Raw genomic sequence first — 20,016 nt, 5'->3', positions numbered from 1 at the left:
ATCGCCAAACTTGATCAAAGTGAGTCTAAGAAGATCCTTCATTTGAGCTCGTATGCATACTGCTTAAACCAGCACCCAAATTGACCAAACCTGTAAGGACATGACCTTCCAGCGTCTTGCTATTAAATTTCTGTAAATATTGAGAGGTTCCTTTAGCAAGGACTCTGCTTACATAGGCCTGCAGTGCAAATCCTCTCTCTAAATCCATTAGAGGTTGGAATTTGTAAAACTACAAAATTCTCTGGAACCGATATTGTTTTCTTTTTCTTTGTGGAGAAATTGGAGTCGTAGTTAGTCAGTAAAGCTTTCTAACCCGGGCCTCCCTCTAGAGGGAGACATAGTCCAGCTTTTATACCAATTGCCGCCCTCTCAGCTTTTACTGCCTCTTCCTTTTTCTTCGAGACCGCAGTTTCCTCTCAGAAGCAGCTGCGGCTGCTAACAGAGGTGGCTGTTGGGAGAGAGACAGAGGGAGGCAACGCCGCCTGGTCCTGCCCTCGCATTTTCCTGCTTAACTCAACCTGGAGTGTCGGCACCTATTTCCTCCCTGCGTTCTCCTTGTACTCTACAGGGAAGCCAGTCCCTCCGGACTCTCTGGACGTCCAGGCTGGGTGGAATAAGGGGTCTGGGTGGAACAGGGGGCCTCTGCCCTCTACGGTGACTTTCTAAAAGGTACCACTAGTGTTTTTTGACAGTGCAGCGCCCTAGGGTGGGCGGCGGAGAGGAGACTTCTGTTACTAAACCGCTTAATTCTTTTTATTCTGGTGAGCGGATTTGTTTCCCCGGCCTCCTCCCCCGCCTCATCTCCCTCCCCTCCTTTAGCGAACTGACACAGGCAGCACCTTATCGCTTGTGTTCCATGTTGGAACACGCACCTTCTCGGCGGTGACTGTGCCAGCGTACTGGGGACAGGGGGACGGCGGCTGTTTCCCTTCCTCCCAGCCCACGATGCCTAGAGGGGCAGCGGTTGGACTGCGTGGGGCTCTGCCCGCAGCACTTCGAGGCGGGATTGAGGGTCTGCAGCTGGCTAGGAGTTGCTGTTAAGTGGACTTGGCGCCAAGTCTCCGAGAGGGCGTCAGCTGGGACCTATCTGCTAAAAGCGGGAACAGGGGCGCCTGACGGAGGAACTCCAGCGTCTCGCGGGCGGAAGACTGCCGAGCTCAGAGCCTCTCCTCCTTCCTACCCCGAACCTCCCCAGCAACTCTCACACAACGGAGACCCGGCACCTACGAGAGCCAGGGAACTGGAGAAGTACGTGGCGGAGGCTGCTTTTCTGAAGGTGAACTGTTCCGTCCAATTGCCTTTCCCCAGAGAGCAAAAAGGGAGGGCGGGGGAAAAGGAACCGAGGATGCGTGAGTGTGTGTATGTGTGAGAGGCAGAGACAACGTGTGGCATGAGGAAAAGTCTTTACTCGGCGTTCAAAGCAAACAAATCAGAGATGGAGTAAGAGCGGTAACTGCTGCAAGACCGCCTTGATTCTCGCATTGGGAGGAGCTGAGCGCACCGCGCGCATCCGGCGAGGACCGCTGGCGACCGCGGGCGCTGGCGAGGGCTGCGGAACTTCGGCGTTTCCCCAGTAAACAAATCTTTTGATTACTTTGACTTGTGAAAAACGAGAGGAGGAAAGAAACGAGGCTCCCGCACGCCACCTTCCACCCACTTCAAGGGGATTCCAGTTTGGATGTCAAGAGATTCCTGAACCCTCTTTGCTCTCGGAGGAGGAAACACACGCGTGCGCGCGCGCTCACACAAGCACGCTCAGGGCCACACTCACACGCCCTCCACGAGCACACACCACCAGACTTCGGTTCCCTATGCCCCAGAACGGTGACGGCGGATTGGCATCTTGGAAGCGATGCAAGAGCGATAAGGCTGGCGCGGGCCCGCGGAAGCTGCAGGAGCATCGCTAGGTGTTGCCGCCACCAGGAAGCCGGGCTGCAGGTAGGTGCCAGCCGCGCCTCCCGCCGGCGCTGGGGACTCGGGCGGCAGCTGGAGGACCCGGGGCCCGGAAGCCCTCCCCTCTCCGGGGGTCGGGGGCCGTAGGGAGCTCGCCCGGGGAAGGCGAGAGGTGATAGCAGATGCTGGTTGGGCGTCCAGGGTAGGGGCGGGGGTAGAGGAACGCCGAGAGGGGATCTGAGCAAGTGAAAGGCGGTTCCGAGAGCCTTGCCCTCCCTCTCTTCTGTGCCCCATTTCTCTTAACACAACGAGCGACCCGGCCGAGGATTGAAGTGGGTTTTAATTCGATCCCTCGACCAAACCAATCTGGGTTGGTAACCATTTTGGACTCCTAAAAAGAAGTTGGGGGTCGCATTCAAGGGAGGATCAATGGGACGTCAGGTCGCCTTTCTGAAACCCCCACTTTCTGTCCACTTCTGATTAGTTAATTCTCGGGCCTGTCTGTAGAGGGTGGGTGTTTCAATGAGGCTATTGATTTCTCCACCTCTAACCATTTTCATAAAGAATCTTCTTGGTAAGTTCTGGAGCCTCATCTGTGTAAAGGTTTATTTAGATTTGGTACCGGACGCTTTACTACCGAGTGAGATAAAGCTTCAGTAAAGGATACTACGGGAGAGCTTTAGGACAAGCATCATTTTAGGAACAGCGTTCAGAAAAAGAACAGCTTCGAGAAACTAACGGTTTTTCACTTATTTCCGCATAGATGCCTCTAGAATCTTGCTAATAGTACACGGTTTTCTGCCCCACTGCTTTCCTGTCCCTTCCCCCTTCTATTCCAAAAGGCCAGGTTCCACCAAGAGGTGTTTTCTTTAAGCCACTGATCTTCACTTGTCAGTGGGGAACGTGTTATTTCCAGAAACTGCCTTTGTAAAGGAAAGTTTGAGATCCATTGCCCTATTTCTCCTAGAACTGCAGGCTGAGCTATCTAGTCCCCACTTGAAAAGGAGGAACTGTAGGTGCTTGCAGAGCCCCGTGGTAGACGTGATGCTTTCTAGTCAGTATTCCACCTCCTGAGCAAGTGTTAAACGATTGCCTGAAGTGTGTGGAATCACAGGTGTAGTCACTACAGTGGATAGCTAGCCTGTCTTCACCTGGTGCTGGGTGAGTTTGGCTTGTGGCAATAAGACAGAAAAGAAAATATCTTCTTTTTGTGAGTGTTAAATACCCTCTTGAATTTTGCAAACATCATTCTTGAAAAAAACAAAACCAAACAAACCTGTATGCAACGTTTGCTCTGAAAAGTACCCCCAAAGCAGTCAGTGTATAAGGGTATTTTACTCATGACAGGATGAATTTTAATGACTATTGACTGCATGATAATTATCTGGTTCCTGTCTTCCCCAACTAGATTGTTTAAGACATCAACATTCAGACTATTATCAATTAACACTTTAAAACTGCTCTGTTAGGCAATGTAAGTTAAGACAAATGAGTAATTAATTTAAGATTTCTGGGTAAAGTCCTAAATGGCAATAACTAGCAAAAGATTCTGAAAACACTTCTAAAGCCTTTAAAAACCAGGGCATTACGATTATTTGTATTTATTCCAGCCTTCCCATGTTTGCACATGTACTCTCAGACTGGTGAATCTTTTACAGTTTCAAATTTGGCACCTAAGATCCTTAAAAATGATCAGACACATTTAATCTTCCCTTTTCCTACTTTATTCTGTTCTGGATCTCTTCCTGGGTCAGTTGTTTGCATACTGACCTTTTTAGAATCCTAATTTTTAAAACCATCTGTAGCCATTGAAAGGCCATTACAAACCACACTGGAGCTTATTTTATTTTCATTTTCTTAATTTTCAATGAAAAAAAATTAGATTGCATTATTTATAGACATAATACTATGAAAGCAGTGTCACACTGCCAACTGCTTAGACACAGTGACTTTTAAGAGGCAGAACACAGTTTTAGTGTGTTGCTTTATTCAAATCAGGCATTTTTTGAGACTGAAATCTTGATTCTTGCCTTTAATACAGTTTTGTAGTTTAGGATGCTTGAATTTACATACTTATACATAGTGCTATGATATATGTCTCTTACGGAAGAACCAAAAAACCTCGACGTGAAAGCAAACACCTGTAATGCTACAAGTTGTGCTAAAAAGGAACCTAAGCTTTCTGAGCGTGTGTGATTATGAATCTGAAAAGTATTAGCTATTTTAAGTGACAAACTGGAGAGAAGATTCATGGATCTATGAAGACATGGATCTATGTTCAAAAAGGTACATGTTGCTTGGAGACTGCATTACAGTATTTACTAACCACCGAGTTATAAAAATGTGATGACAACAGCTGTAAAAAGATCTGTTTTTAGACATGGCCACTTTTCCTTTTTAAAAATTTATGAAGTGATGAAATTCAGGGGGTGATAGAAGACTTTATGGAAATTATTTTGTATAATATCAGAAAGGTTTAGTCGTCCTGGATTCTGCATCTTTAATGTAGTATTTTAATGATGAGCCTTTACAATGTGTTTTTGAATACGTAAATGTTGAAAGTGCATTTTAAGTTTGATTTATCTCTAATTGCAGGTTATGGATTATCCTATACAGGTAGGGTAAGATGTGCCTCCCCAGCATTTTCCAGACGTTTGTTTTTGTTTTTTGTTTTGTTTTGTTTTTTATCATGGGCCCTAATAAAAGGTACTGTCAGATTCTGCCTAAGTTCAGCTGTGGCAGCAAACTAATGGGCATTTGCCTCTTTAATGCATGTCCCAAACTAGGAATGTTCCAAAGTGTCATCAGTTATTTCTAATATATTTGAGAAGATGAAGCAACCAGAAACAGTTCAGTGCCCCTGCTTTTACTTCTCCAGTATTTTATTAGGAATGCCTCATTAAATCGCATTATTCTGCAGCTGTTTTGTTCGTTGAAGAGTCAAGTAAAAATAAGGAACTTTACTGTGCAATGCAGTTTTGTTTTCTAGGTGAAAAACCATAAGTTGAAGTAAAATAAGCATCTAACATAGCCCCCTCTGATCTATAACTGACATTTACAAATGCAGTTCATCAACTTGTTGTTAGCAGGGCTCCATCAAAACAAAGAGAAGAAACGCATTAACACAGATTGCTGCTAGATATGAAGGCCAAGCCAGCCGAATCAACCTCATGTCTGGTCCACATACCCGCACAGCATTTCACATCCTATATCTTGCTTATGAACCATTTATTTTAATGCCATGTAATATGGTGACTTTGCTATTTTGTTGGAAAATTCTTTGGTTTAGTTTGAATTACTTAGAGCACATGGAACCGTACCACTGGAAGAGGAGGAATAGTCTCACAATGAGTTACTGTAAGTCTTTTTAGAGAACAGTTTTACTTTGGGTTTGGAGTGCAGTCTGAAACAGGGGAGGTAGAAAGGTGGGCCTGGCAAACAGAGACCTAGAAATTAGTTTTGGTTTTTAGTTGTCATTGACCACTGATTTATTGGGTAATTTTTAGAAAATCTGATTCTATTCATTTGGCACAGTGATTCAGTGCCCTGTCAGTGAAATATAGCTAACAATTCTTATCTTCTGCTTATTCTTAACAGAAATTTTAAGAGGAATGGTTAGACTTCATTGGAATGTGAAGAAAAGTGGTATTTAAATACTTTTCTCTGCAATATGAATCTAATCTCTACTTCTATACATATATATGCACATACATACATATATATGCTTTTAATGGGATCCATGTAAAATACTGGTTTAGTATTGAAGGGGGAGGGAATGACTTTTAAAAAAATGTCTACATTTTTAAGGTACCTAGTTTTTCACTATTTTACATGATTTGACCTACAGTGCAACTGGGTAACCATGGTTTAACAAGGTCATTTATAATTGAGTTTTACTCTTTGAGCCACTGTTGCAGGCAGTATTTTTTCTCTTCAGTTTTTCTTTTGGAGATATTTTTATTCATTAGGCTACAAATGCAAAAAAAGGAAAATCAATTTTGTCCTCTATGTAGGGGTGCTTTGGGATGTGTTTATTGACACTATGACTAGAAGTCTCAACACATTTTAAACAGTGAATATATCTGTATTCTGCCTTTATTAAATATGTGCCTCCACAGTCAAAACACAAACCATGTGTTACATTAGAGCATACTATTCTGGTTTCAAATGGTATCTACAAAATTTCCGGAAACATATTGATATTATACTCCAAATTTGTTAAATTTCCTAAATGCACCCACTTCCAATGTGTATACCACATGTCTTTGTTGGATTTCATCCTGTGCTGTAACTAGGCCACCTAGTCACCGGAATTAGTGAAAATTTAGCATATTTAGGCAATTGATTATTATTACCATTGAAAAATATAAGACTTTCAGGTAACTTGGGATTCAGATGAGACATGACTATATAAGCTATAAGGAGAGTATTCCGTTTTATTCACAATTATCCCTATGGGGTATGAAATATAGCTAGGGAATCATAGTTTATATGCTTATATTAGATAAAGTCCTTTTAATCACTTCCTTCAGTCTCCTAAATTACTCCATAGTACCTGTAATTATTTTATGATTTCCCCTGAATGGCCAGTTAGCAAAGGTACATCTCCCTTTCCCCTAGCAATAGCACAAACATACTTATCAATTAAATTTATATTTATAATGCTCCTTTTACACAGTAGATTTTGGAAACTCTTTACAGAGAGATTGGATAATGTGATAATGTTGCCTTCTTAGCAATTATGGTGGTAGGCTGAATTTAGTACTTTGACAAAATGGGGACAATCTGCCAAACAAGTCTTCTTTGCTCTTTTATCTTTGTGCTACATAAAGCTAACTCTTCACATAAAGCCCGGAGAGTGCAAAGGTTTGTTTTACTAAATATTTTTATGAGTTTTTTTTTTTGCTGCTATGAACTAGTCACTGTATAATTGCATGCATGTGCATGCAAAGATTCTAAACCTTACAGTTTGCAGTGTTAATTGCCTATGGCCTCCTGTCGTTGCATATGGAGCTTTCTGTTGAGTTTAATAATACAGAACAGATTATGGAGCTGGCAGATTATGCCCCTCTTTATAAGTGAATTCATGAAGGTATCCACAGTAGGCACTATGACAGAAGATTTTTGGAAAAGTGTAAATGTGTTTTGGAATTAAAGTTTTCAAGCAGAATGGCCTGGGCTATGAGGATACAAATGGATTATTTCTCGTGCAAAAAAACTGACCACTGAAAATTATTATTTATATGTAAAAACTGTGCCATGGTTTTATTTGGTTCTGGCTGAGTTTTTCTCCCTTTTTTAACATCCTTCTTGGAGATTCCAGTGAGAATTGTACTTAAATATTGGAGGAAGTAAATATGCTTTCTCTCTCCTGCTCTATTATGAAAAAGACCATCTATATAAGAAAAGCAAGGTGTGTTATTTGTCCTAGTCTGCATTTTTCTGGCTTCATATTTTTTGTCTTGATGGATTGGAGTAAGCAAAGTCAGGCAACTAAAAATGGGTTATGTGGTCATAGGAATCTTAATAACAAAACCTCAACCTATTAATAGAACACTGAGACTTTGTTAGAATGGGTTCTTCAAGAGAGCAGGCCTTTTACAGCCCTAATACTTGGGTCTACTCAAATAATAGAGCTTTATGGACCAATGTAGCAAATTTGTGATTGTTCAAATCAGAAGAATTCAGAAGTGGTCAATTCAGATCATTTGAGGAAAACAACATATATACTTGTATTTTTAATTTATATTAGTTTATGACAGTTCCAAATTCATTTAAGGTGGAAAAACCTAGTTATTGTTACCATTTCTTTCTCAGTTTTCCTTGTTGTAGGTGTATGATGGATGGCATACTCAAATTTGTTGGTGCTGAAGAGTTCAGTAAATTCCTCCATAGAATGGCCATCAGACATATCAGTAGCAGTGATGTGGTCCTGCTTTTGTTTGTATTTTCTTCAGAAAGTTGAGTTGAATTGAGCGAAACAGCTCTAACTTTAGCTCTCTTTTATGGTATAAAAGGAGAAAGGAGGTAGGTGATCCACCTTTAAGTCAAGCAATCCAAAGCCCAAGGGGAGAGTGAAAGGGCATTGAAACCTCGTACTCCAGAAAACAGAGGCCCCATTTTGGGCAGCTTTAAGTTCGAGGAAAATTCTAACCTAATTTTTTTTTTCAGGCTTAGTTCTTGAAATGTTGTATCACAGTAGTTTCCTGCTAAGATACATATTTAGCATTATTGCAAACTCCTTTTAGATTGATTGTTGTGTGTTTATAAATACACCAAAACTGGGTCAAAATTTAGACTTTGCTATTTGAAGATATATTTGCTCATCACATCATTTGTTGAGTGGTTAAAATTCATTGGCTTGCATTTTGGTTAGCAGATAAATTTTGAAAATGACTATTGTAAAACCAATGTGGTGCAGTGGTGAGAGCTCTGGAGATGCTTTTCTAACTCTACCAATAAATAACCATGTAACCACAAGAAAATCACTTTATTTCTCTGTGCCTCAGTTTCTCAGCAATATATTTTCTTCAGTCAAATTTTCAAGATAATTAAAAATGTAATTTTTTCCTGTATTCTGACCTACTAAACATCATGGTATGGGAAGTATAACAGTATTCCAGGACATACCTTTATTCAGAATGTCAAGGGACATCTAGCACAAAAAGTTCCTGGAACACCAGTAAAAGGTCCATAAATGCTTTTCAGTAAGCAATTTGTAAAAGTTAAGCTTTATATGATTGGGATGATGATGATGATGTTAATGATGATTATGGTGATGACTAAAGACTATAGATGTAGGGACATAACATTGAATCAGACTAACTCTTATTCTGTTTATCCATTTTGCCTAGTTTGCATGATGCTGTTTTGTTGCAAAACAAGTTGTGATAGGCCATGAGTCTTAGGCTTGTTGAGGTTACATGTCTCTTCTCTACTGCTGGTTTTCATAGTCTGAGATAAAATGGTTTGGTTGATTAACCCAAATAGAACTAATTAGCAAATGAATAATCTTCATATACCTGTTGATAATTAAACACATTCATTCAAAATCTGCATATGAACTTTAGAGAATTTATAATCCTTGGGAAATTTCATTCATTTATTCAATAAGTATTTATTGAACACTCTCTAGGTGCTTGGGGTATTTCAGTAAACAAAAAAGACAAAGATACAGAATTTACTGTTTTAGTATAATACTTGAAGTTTTGAAATGAATCTGGAGGAATGGTTCAACAATGTATTTGTGCTATATCTGCTCTTACTATTAATTCTTGTTTATAACTGTGAAGTACAGTTCTGAAAAGAGTTAAAATAGTTAAAATGTCTGAGTTGGAATGAGTTGTGAAGAAAAATATCACAGTGTATATTTAAGGTGAGCTAATAATGTAGTTTAGTGGATTGATTCCAACTCACAAGATCGATGATCAAACTAAGGGTGACACAAACAATAGCTCCTTTTCCTGAGTTACGTACCTGAAAGAAAGAAATTCAGATAGGCTGAATGACTTGAGATCAGTGACATGATGCTTCCTAGAGCCTCTTAAAGGGGTTGCAAATTCAAATGCCTATAGGAGTCAGGCTGGGAATGTGAATGAATGAAGCAGACCAAATGGAAGATGACAAATGGCAACTGACACATAGCCTCAGCTACAGTGTTGGGGAGACTGTAGGGAATAGTGGAGATTCTGGCCAACATTCTGAGTGGGATAGCCGAACCTTGGCTTCACTTGTTGCCATGCTGGAATGTGGGTCTGGTGTTGCCAGATTTTCTGATTTGTAGAAGAGAACTTAGATGTGCAGATTTTTTAATGTGAAAGTTTCAGATTTATAAATGATGGTATTAAATTCAAATTTGAAATACTATATGGGCCAGCAGACATATCTGTGGGCCATATGCAGGCTAAGGGCCTGCAACATGACTGTGTCACTGTTGACAGAGGGATGTGTGAAGACAGCTAGCTAGGGAGATATGTGTATGCCTGCCCTTCTGTCCTCTGTAGGCACAATCCTCCAACCCCAGTTGCATCTGGAGCCAGGGTGGTTGACAGTAAAAGGCTCAGCTGGAGATGCTGAATGATAATAATGAGTGGTTCAATCTCACCGCTGTTTTTAGTTTTCTTCTGATTGACTCATTGTTGCTGAACTCACCTTGAAGTTGGTGGTACCTTGGAGGGTTTAGGAGATGTGCTGGGAATACAGAAGTTTAAGTTTATGCCAGATATTTGGAATGGCTCTACAGTTCAGTAAAACCTATCCCTTTAGATCGGTGCTTCTTAAACTTCGATACGCACGCTAATCATCTGGGGGAATTTTGCTAAAATGCACGTTCTGCAGTGGGGCCTGGAGATTCTGCATGTCTAACAAGCTCCTGGGTGAAGCTAATGAGTCTGGTACTTGAGTCGCAAGGCTTTAGAGAGCTTCTTTACCACTGAATTTCATTTCATGCACACAGAAAGGTTGGAAGCCTCCAATTCTTACTTCTCAGACCGGTTTCTCCTTGTAGTAAGCAGCATAAACCTGGCCACCGACTCCAAACACTTTTCTCAAAGGCTCTTTAATCTGAGCACAGAATTCATAAGTGTTCAATTTAGTATTGAAGACATAATAGCTTATCATTTAGGGAGTTTAACTTCTTCATATTTTATTAATAGTTTTTTCACTAAACCAGTTTTACTAATGCCAGAAGTGTCATAGCTCAGATGTGTGACTCTAATCTACTGAGACAAGACCTGGGTCTCGTGTCACAAGCTCAGTTCAAAAAAATTTTGTTGCCAGTTTTATCAACGCCCTGGAAATTCTTGCATGTTTTCTTATTGTGGTATATTAATTATAAACTGAGATTAAATTTAGACATGTCAGTCTGAGAGAGTGAAGCGGTTTGTTTTCTTGCAAGTTGTATGATTAATATAGTTTGTAATAGTAATGCTATTAAATCTTACTCAGGTTCTTTTAAGTGCTTTTAATGGAAGTTTCTATTATATTGAAGAGCTTTGCTTATAGCTGAGTAATGATATGAATTGATTTTATGGAGTCCATTAGACTGTAAGCTCTGTGAGGCAGAACCATGTTTAACATGTTTCTATTGATTCCTGGTGCTTCGCACAGTGTCTGGCACATAACAGTACTTAATTAATTTAATGGGAAGATGATCAATAGTTCATATTGATAGAATGTCTTTTTGTGTGTTTCTTCAGTGTGTGAGGAAGTATTCTATGAAGAACTGTCATTTATTCTAATTGTGTGTTTGTTGTGTGTGTGTGTGAGAGAGAGAGAGAGAGCATTTATTTTGACCTGCACTTTCCATCTCTAACCTGAAAGGTATATTAGCATTTAAAAATAAATACATTCTAGGCAAAACAGCAAGGACAAATACAAAATGAGCATCCTGACCGAATTTCCCATTCTTTCTACAATTTATTGTAACCTGGAGGTTTAGAGACTACATATGCTTATGATTCTACTGTTGTTTGAATTAAATAATATTTGTCAATGTCAAATTTAAGTGTTGTTAATCACATATGGAATACATTTTGATTACTCTTGTCAGTGACTTGACTTATCATTCATTAGGGAATTTAAAGCCATTTATTCTTATCTACATAATTACCATTTTCATAATTTATCATGAACCAGATTTACTTATTTCACCTTCAGGAACACTGTTGACTGTGATATCATTGTTCTTGGCTTCAATGATGTTGAAAATTACTGGTGTTCTAATTTTAAATGCTATTTAGTACAGATAGTATGTATTCAAGTATTGATTTTATTTTAGTCCTTCTGGGTTAAGCAAAGCTTTTAAATGCTTGCACCATAGATAATTTCACAAAATTAAAATTCTTTGACTATATTTGAATACAAAGAAAACTCATGTGTATTATAAAACCAAAAAAAGTCAACTCATTATATCATTAAAAACTTAAAGTTGAATTATTGCATTGTCTTTATTTTAAAAGATTGCATTAAACTGGATATATTAGCATTCCTATATACTTAAAAAGCTGTTCAAAACCCTTAAATATAATGTCTTCACTCTTTGAAATATAAAGTATATTTTTGGACTTTTTAATGAGTCAAAGGACAGACTTTAAATTGAAGGGATATGATTTTTCTCTGTATTGTCCAAAAACACTCATACTTTTATAATTAAGATCTAAGGCTATTGAGCTAGGGGTACTGTGGAACTTATTGAAAAAGATAGATCTATGCTTCTTTCCCAACCCAATCTCAAATATGAGATTAATGAAAAACTTAGGTACTGTATAGTACTGAAAGATTTTCAAAATCAATAAGTAGAATTAAAATCAAGCTTATTGTATATTGGTGAAACTTTACCTTGGAGCAAAGTTTCTGTTATATTTCTGTGAAGACTGTGTGAGTTATGGTCTTCCTTGTCTAGTATCTTTTCCTAGCAGCTGATTACCTCTAGTCTTTAAAATGGGCCTCAGGGTTTGTGGCTAATATTTCATTTTGTATTTTGTGAAATCTGCTTCAAGTTCACTGGGTAGATGGTATGGCAGACTGGAGTGAAATGAAAGCAAAAAGCAGACTGAATAACTGGCAATCAGGGATTATAAAGGTGGCAGGGTTAGCATTTTGTAGGATATGATGGGGAAAAGGTATTAGATAGGTCAGATGGAGTGAAAGGGAAGAAAAAGGGTCAGAAGGGAAGTTCGTTCTAGCTAGAATTTTTATACAACAAAAAGAGGAAATAATTGACCTTTGAGAGAAGGAAAAAGACAAAGAATACATCCATTGTAATTCTTGGGGAACAAAGAGGTAAAATGGCAACAAACTAAAGGAAAGCTATAGAGGAGGGAAAGATGTATGGTGCCAAACCAATTTTTCCCTCTTGATCTTGTAAAAACTCTGTCCAGGAATAAGAAATTTCTGTCAGGTTTTTTTTTTTGTTTGTTTTTTCTTTTTTTTTAAACCAAACTAAAAGCCAGAACGAATGGATCCTAGTTCTGACCTCACCTACATGTACTCGACCCTGAGAAAAGTTACTGAACATTTTTGTCATCAGTTTTCTCAGTGGTAAATAAGATGATTGGATTTAACGATTACTTAGATCTCTCTAAGCTCTATAAGTCAGCGATGACCATAGGTCATCCTTCTGTGCTTCTATTCTGTCCCCTGAACATATCTTAGACACTGCCCTGTCTGCTTCCTTCCTAGACTGTGAAATTCTTGATCTAGAAATGTGTTTTATTCTTCAACTTGTACTACCTAAGCCTACCCTAGAATATTCAGGCGGTTACTAAGTGTTTTATTAATTGATCTTTAATTTTGTTATTCTAAAATTCTGTATTTTTTATCTTCATAATAAACAATGGTGTGTTCTAGAGGCATAAATAATAACATTTGTATGCTGCTGTATTGTTTATAAAACAGTTTCATGCATGTGATTTCATTTGATATTCAAAATGGCTGTGAGTTAGGGATAAGTGCTATCCTCAATTTCAGGTGAGGAAACTGATAGAGAATGGTAAAAATCATACAACTAGTGAGTGCCAAGAGGTTGGCTTGAATTCAAAGCCTATCTGTTGGGAGAAAATTCTCCCTGGGTCTCTCAAGATACCAAGTACCCTTTTGTTCCATAATATCTTTTTAAGGATGTTTAGAAAGTGATCAGTCTTGGAAGATAATGTCTTCCTCTGAATCACAGGGTAGATTTGCTTGCTGTCCAGCATAATAAAAATAATGTCTCCCTTCAAGGCAAAGAGCATGTCTGCTTGTAGCCCATCATAAAAGATTTCCTAATCTCAAGGTTCCACAAACCAATGCATGTGCAACATACATATGGGCTGCTTTGTATCACACCTGTGGGACTTGTGGACAAAGGGAACTGACTCGAAAGTGATGTTCATGCTTCTTGCTATGTAACAAGTCCTCTCTGACCCAGGAGTCTTATGTCTTTTGCCAGCATCCATAAAATATGGCAGGCTTCCAAGTAGCATAAAAAAATCTCAGACCCTTTGTAGTTTGTAGTTAACAGTACATCTTTATGTTACATTAAAGAAAGTCTCTTTTTCTTTATGTAGTTTATGTCCACTTTCATAGCCACTCTAAGAAGAATTGTAACAAAATTAATGGCCTGTTATACACTGCCAGGCTTTTAGTTCTGAGGACCCTCTTCAGACCCATCCTCCTCTGATATTTAGAAAGATCCTTTGGTGGCACTATAGAGGGGAGGTTCTATGGCATCCAGAATAGGAAACCAGGGAGACCAGCTAGAGAGCTAGTGAGAATTGGCAAGAGTTTGACAAAAAATGTTGGAAGAAGGGAGGAAGAAAAGGCACAATTTAGAGGTAGGAGATGGAACCAATTGGTCCTGGAGACTGAATGTGCCAAAGAGGGAAAGGGTCAAGAATAGGTCCTGGCTTGGGCGACTGGTGCTGTTTATACAGTGAGATCCCCAAAGCTACTCTAGTCTATTTAGATGAAGATAGTTGGTTTAATTTTAAGTATTCTGAGTTTGAGGTGCCCTTGGGATACTCAAGAGGAAATCTAAATAAGTAGTGGTAAATTTGGGTTGGGCGTTCAGGACAGAATTACGGTTTAGACATAGAGATTTGGGAGTCATCAGTGTACATGTTGCTGTTGAAACCTAACTAGATGAGATCTCCAGGAAGAGTGTTTGTATAAACACCAAGGAGAGGGCCCTGGGGAGCAATAACATATATAAAAGAATCTCAGCTCTTTTTAATATCAGAAAGGAGACTCACCTTTCTCTCTGTTGTTCTCTCTTTGGGCTTTTGTTCAGCTTGCTGCAACTTGGCCTCATAAAGCATGAGGTCCACCTTTCCTGTAATGATCTGCTGTGTAGAGAAGCTGATGATAGCAGGAAGAGAGAACAATGGAGGAAAGTGGGGAGCATGCCTGGCGTTTCTTATTTGTATTTTCCCCTCTGCTAACCCTGGAGATCATTGTATTAAGGCTGTGCCCCTGCAGAGCTGTCATGGACAAGCATACTGTGAGCGGATAGAGACTTTCCCCTGTGGTCTTTACTCTTTGTGGAGATCTATAGACATTTTAAAAATTAAAAAGTTGAGCATTCACGATGTGCCAGGCACTGTGCCAAACACTTTACATGAATTCTCTCATCTAGTATACACAGTAATTCCAGAAGAAGGTGTTACTGTTATCCCTAGTTTATAAATAAGTGACTTGACCCAGGCTGTACAGCTTTTAAGAATATTTATTTATTTATTTATTTATGGCTGTGTTGGGTCTTCGTTTCTGTGTGAGCGTTTTCTCTAGTTGCGGCAAGCGGGGGCCACTTTTCATCGTGGTGCGTGGGCCTCTCACTATCGCGGCCTCTCTTGTTGCGGAGCACAGGCTCCAGACGCGCAGGCTCAGTAATTGTGGCTCACGGGCCTAGTTGCTCCGTGGTATGTGGTATCTTCCCGGACAAGGGCTCGAACCCGTGTCCCCCGTATTGGCAGGCAGATTCTCAACCACTGCGCCACCAGGGAAGCCCAGTCATACTTGTTAGAATGGTAGACTCATTCTGCTGAACAGACTGCTGGTTAAAGAATTGTCTTGGTTCAAATTATTTCTATCTAGACATCCTAAGTAGGTCCTACCTCTCTAAGTTTAGAATTGTATCATTAAAATTACACTGTAACGTCCATAGCATTCTTTGAATATCTCTCAGATTTCCTATATGTAGCCTTCTATGATTCTCTAATTCCATTTGATAAGAAATTTTTTTAAGTAATGAGATAAAGATCTAGCATTCAAGAAAATTTGAAAAATTCATTCACATACTCATATATTTGTACCTTTGAATTGAAGAAAAAAGCTCTAACTTCTAAACAAATGTGAGCTAAAATGTGTCTTTTTCTGGAATTTAAATTCAGACTGAAACATTCTATTACCTTTATCTTACAAAAATCTCTCTTCGCTCTTTGCTATGTAAGAAAACGTGTTTCTTAAGGGTAGGGTGGGAATAGCCTATGCAGCAGTCCCGGCTGCAGAGCTCAGTTGCCTCTGTAGAACATCAGTATAAGACTAATTAGATGTTAAATGCTTGGTGAGTATTGAACAATGCATTCTTCTAATTTTCTGATTAATGACAAAGCTTCATGAAAACATTAATTGTATTGGAAGAATTCAGATAATCCCTTTTTGAGTAAAACAGAAAATATATCTGTAAATGGACTTTTTTCCTAATAATATGGTAATACAGGCAGCAGACATGCTATGGTCATATGAATAGTAGGTTCCTATTCTTGAAGGTTATGGATGTGTTTAATATGATGACCAAATCAAGGGAGGAGTACTGTATTATGCAATAGCTACATTATATTTTCTTTTGAATCTGTCTTTAAAACTCAGTGTTGGAAAGGGATGGGAACATATTGAATCTTTTTTATTTTTTAAATAAGAGGTATCATGCAAAGTAAGCATATATATGTATATATATATTCAGAATATGTATATATATTATGTTTTATATGCTCTTTGTTTACTTCTGTTTCTTAGTCTGAATTATTTCTTCTAGAATGGATTAGTAGTTGGTGATAATTTATCTTAATTATCAATAATTTAAGTATCATTATAGATTGCACTCTAAAACTATAAAAAGCCCCAGCTAGAAAGTTTTGTTATGCTAAGAGAAAGGCCTCTTGTGAAAGATAAGATTTAAAATCATAACAAACAACAATGTACTTTCATTTGAAGAGCCACTTTGCTGAAGATTACAGGGCAGTTTTATTTCAAATGACTGGGGATATGGCAAAGTGAAAATGTGGTATAAAAGGAGTTTATTGTAGATACACAATAACTTTAGAAAAGAAGAAAAATGTGAAGTTTAAAGAAATGATGATATAATCAAAGCAATGAGTAGGCATTTCAAATATTTTTCTATTTTTATATATTTTCTCATTTTATTATAACATTTACACCTGATTCAACCCCTCCCCCTGCCATAATCTTATAGTTTTAAATCAGGAAAAAACCTTGGAGTATATATAGTAGAATCCAAAAGCCTCACTTTATATAAATGAGTTCTCAAGGACCAGAGAAGTAGCCAGATTTGCTGAAGAGCACAGAAATAGTGGCAGACCCAGGTCTGGAACCTGGTTTTTCTGATTTCCCAATGCGATGTTTCCACTACAGGTAATCTTTGTCAGCTTTTTATAGAATCAAAGTTCTGAAAGGGCGTTTCAGAGGGCACCTAATCTGTCTCGCTTTCTTACACTGATTTAGAAAGTTATGTGAACATTGATCACATAACTTTGATCCAAATAAGGATAAAAATCTACAGAGAAAAGAATGCTAAAAATTTTTTTTTTTTTTTTTTTTTTTTTTAGTTTTATTTATTTATTTATTTATCTATTTATGGCTGTGTTGGGTCTTCGTTTCTGTGCGAGGGCCTTCTCCAGTTGCGGCAAGCGGGGGCCACTCCTCATTGCAGTGCGCGGGCCTCTCACTATCGCGGCTTCTCTTGTTGCGGAGCGCAGGCTCAGCAATTGTGGCTCACGGGCCTAGTTGCTCCGCGGCATGTGGGATCTTCCCAGACCAGGGTTCGAACCCGTGTCCCCTGCACTGGCAGGCAGATTCTCAATCACTGCGCCACCAGGGAAGCCCAAGAATGCTAAAATTTCATTCAATAATTTATTCTAGAGTTTAATACCCTATGTGTCAATATATGTATTCATTTAATCATTGTTTATGTGATTAAACCGCTATGTGTCAGGCACTATGCTATGTGCTGCAGATACTTACTTAGTAAAGCAGAGAGTTTCCTAACTTCTTGGAGTTTATAATCTAGTAGGAGAGCTAGCCAATACACAAACATGTTATGTATGTATATACATATACACACAAATATATTTGCCAATCAGGGTAAGGCTGTATCTTCAAATATTTAGAAAATAGTGTTGTATCAGTGGAAAGACATATAAGGAGTAAGATTTTGATTCAAAAGCAGAAAAAAATTGTAATATTTAGAGCTGTCTAAAAATTAAGAGTTTTAGAAAGTGGTAAATTTCTAACATTGGGGTGTTCATGAAAGTGCAACTGGACAGATTCCAGGAGAGCATTATTTTGGAGGCATTCAAATGGTAGATGGACCTTTTATTAAGTTAGTTTTCTTTGAACTTCTTTATGGGAAAATTAAATTTTTGACCCAGTGGATTTTATTTAGGCTTCATTGTATTTGATTTCTCTGACATTTGATTTAGATGACCATTATCTTCTTTTCCAACTCAACTTCCCTCCCGCCACAGGCTGATCGAACATTTGTGGTTCTCTTCCTACTTCTATGATCATTCTTTTTTTTTTTAACATCTTTATTGGAGTATAATTGCTTTACAGTGGTGTGTTAGTTTCTGCTGTATAATGAACTGAATCAGCTATACATATACATATATCCCCATATCTCCTCCCTCTTGTGTCTCCCTCCCACCCTCCCTATCCCACCCCTCTAGGTGATCACAAAGCACCGAGCCAATCTCCCTGTGCTATGCGGCTGCTTCCCACTAGCTATCTATTTTACATTTGGTGGTGTATATATGTCATTGCCACTCTCTCAGCTTACCCTTCCCCCTCCCCGTGTCCTCAAGTCCATTCTCTACTTTTGCGTTTTTATTCCTGTCCTGCCCCTAGGTTCTTCAGAACCACTTTTTAGGTTTTTTTTTTAGATTCCATATATATGTGTTAGCATATGGTATTTGTTTTTCTCTTTCTGACTTACTTCACTCTGTATGACAGACCCTAGGTCCATCCACCTCACTACAGATAGCTTAATTTCGTTTCTTTTTATGGCTGAGTAATATTCCATTGTATATATGTGCCACATCTTCTTTGTCCATTCACCTGTCGATGGACACTTAGGTTGCTTCCACGTCCTGGCTATTGTAAATAGTGCCGCAATGAACATTGTGGTACATGTCTCTTTTTGAATTATGGTTTTCTCAGGGTATATGCCCAGTAGTGGGATTGCTGGGTCGTATGGTAGTTCTATTTTTAGTTTTTTAAGGAACCTCCATACTGTTCTCCATAGTGGCTGTTTCAATTGACATTCCCACCAACAGTGCAAGAGGGTTCCCTTTTCTTCACACCCTCTCCAGCATTTATTGTTTGTAGATTTTTTGATGATGGCCATTCTGACCCATGTGAGGTGATACCTCATTGTACTTTTGATTTGCATTTCTCTAATGATTAGTGATGTTGAGCATCCTTTCATGTGTTTGTTGGCAATCTGTATATCTTCTTTGGAGGGATGTCTGTTTAGGTCTTCTGCCCATTTTTTGGATTGGGTTGTTTGTTTTTTTGATATTGAGCTGCATGTAAATTTTGGAGATTAATCCTTTGTCAGTTGCTTCATTTGCAAATATTTTCTCCCATTCTGAGGGTTGTCTTTTCGTCTTTTTTATGTTTTCTTTTGCTGTGCAAAAGCTTTTAAGTTTCATTAGGTCCCATTTGTTTATTTTTGTTTTTATTTCCATTTCTCTAGGAGGTGGTCAAAAAGGATCTTGCTGTGATTTATGTCATAGAGTGTTCTGCCTATGTTTTCCTCTAAGAGTTTGATAGTGTCTGGCCTTACATTTATGTCTTTAATCCATTTTGAGTTTATTTTTGTGTATGGTGTTAGGGAGTGTTCTAATTTTATTCTTTTACATGTAGCTGTCCAATTTTCCCAGCACCACTTATTGAAGAGGCTGTCTTTTCTCCGTTGTCTATTCTTGCCTCCTTTATCAAAGATATGGTGACCATATGTGTGTGGGTTTATCTCTGGGCTTTCTCTCCTGTTCCACTGACCTATATTTCTGTTTTTGTGCCAGTACCATACTGTATTGATGACTGCAGCTTTGTAGTACAGTCGGAAGTCTGGGAGCCTGATTCCTACAGCTCCGTTCTTTTCCCTCAAGACCGCTTGGACTATTCGGGGTCTTTTGTGTCTCCATACAAATTTTAAGATTTTTTGTTCTAGTTCTGTAAAAAAATGCCATTGGTAATTTGATAGTGATTGCAGTGAATCTGTAGACTGCCTTGGGTAGTATAGTCATTTTCATAATGTTGATTCTTCCAATCCAAGAACATGGTATATCTCTCCATCTGTTTGTATTGTCTTTAATTTCCTTCATCAGTGTCTTATAGTTTTCTGCA

General features: G+C 38.7%; 1 protein-coding gene across 3 annotated transcripts in view; it reads left to right on the top strand.

The window, feature by feature from the left end:
• Positions 1-445: 445 nt before the first annotated feature.
• TAFA2 (TAFA chemokine like family member 2) overlaps positions 446-20,016 on the top strand; it is a 537,069-nt gene continuing 517,498 nt past the window's right edge. For all 3 annotated transcript variants that reach the window (XM_068561746.1, XM_068561749.1, XM_068561747.1), the window contains exon 1: positions 446-1,938. The gene's annotated coding sequence lies outside the window, so the exon portion shown is untranslated. The remainder of the gene's footprint in view (positions 1,939-20,016) is intronic.

Source organism: Eschrichtius robustus, chromosome 13, assembly GCF_028021215.1.
Source record: "Eschrichtius robustus isolate mEscRob2 chromosome 13, mEscRob2.pri, whole genome shotgun sequence".
NCBI lineage: Eukaryota > Metazoa > Chordata > Mammalia > Artiodactyla > Eschrichtiidae > Eschrichtius > Eschrichtius robustus.
This window is presented reverse-complemented; position numbering and strand designations above follow the sequence as displayed.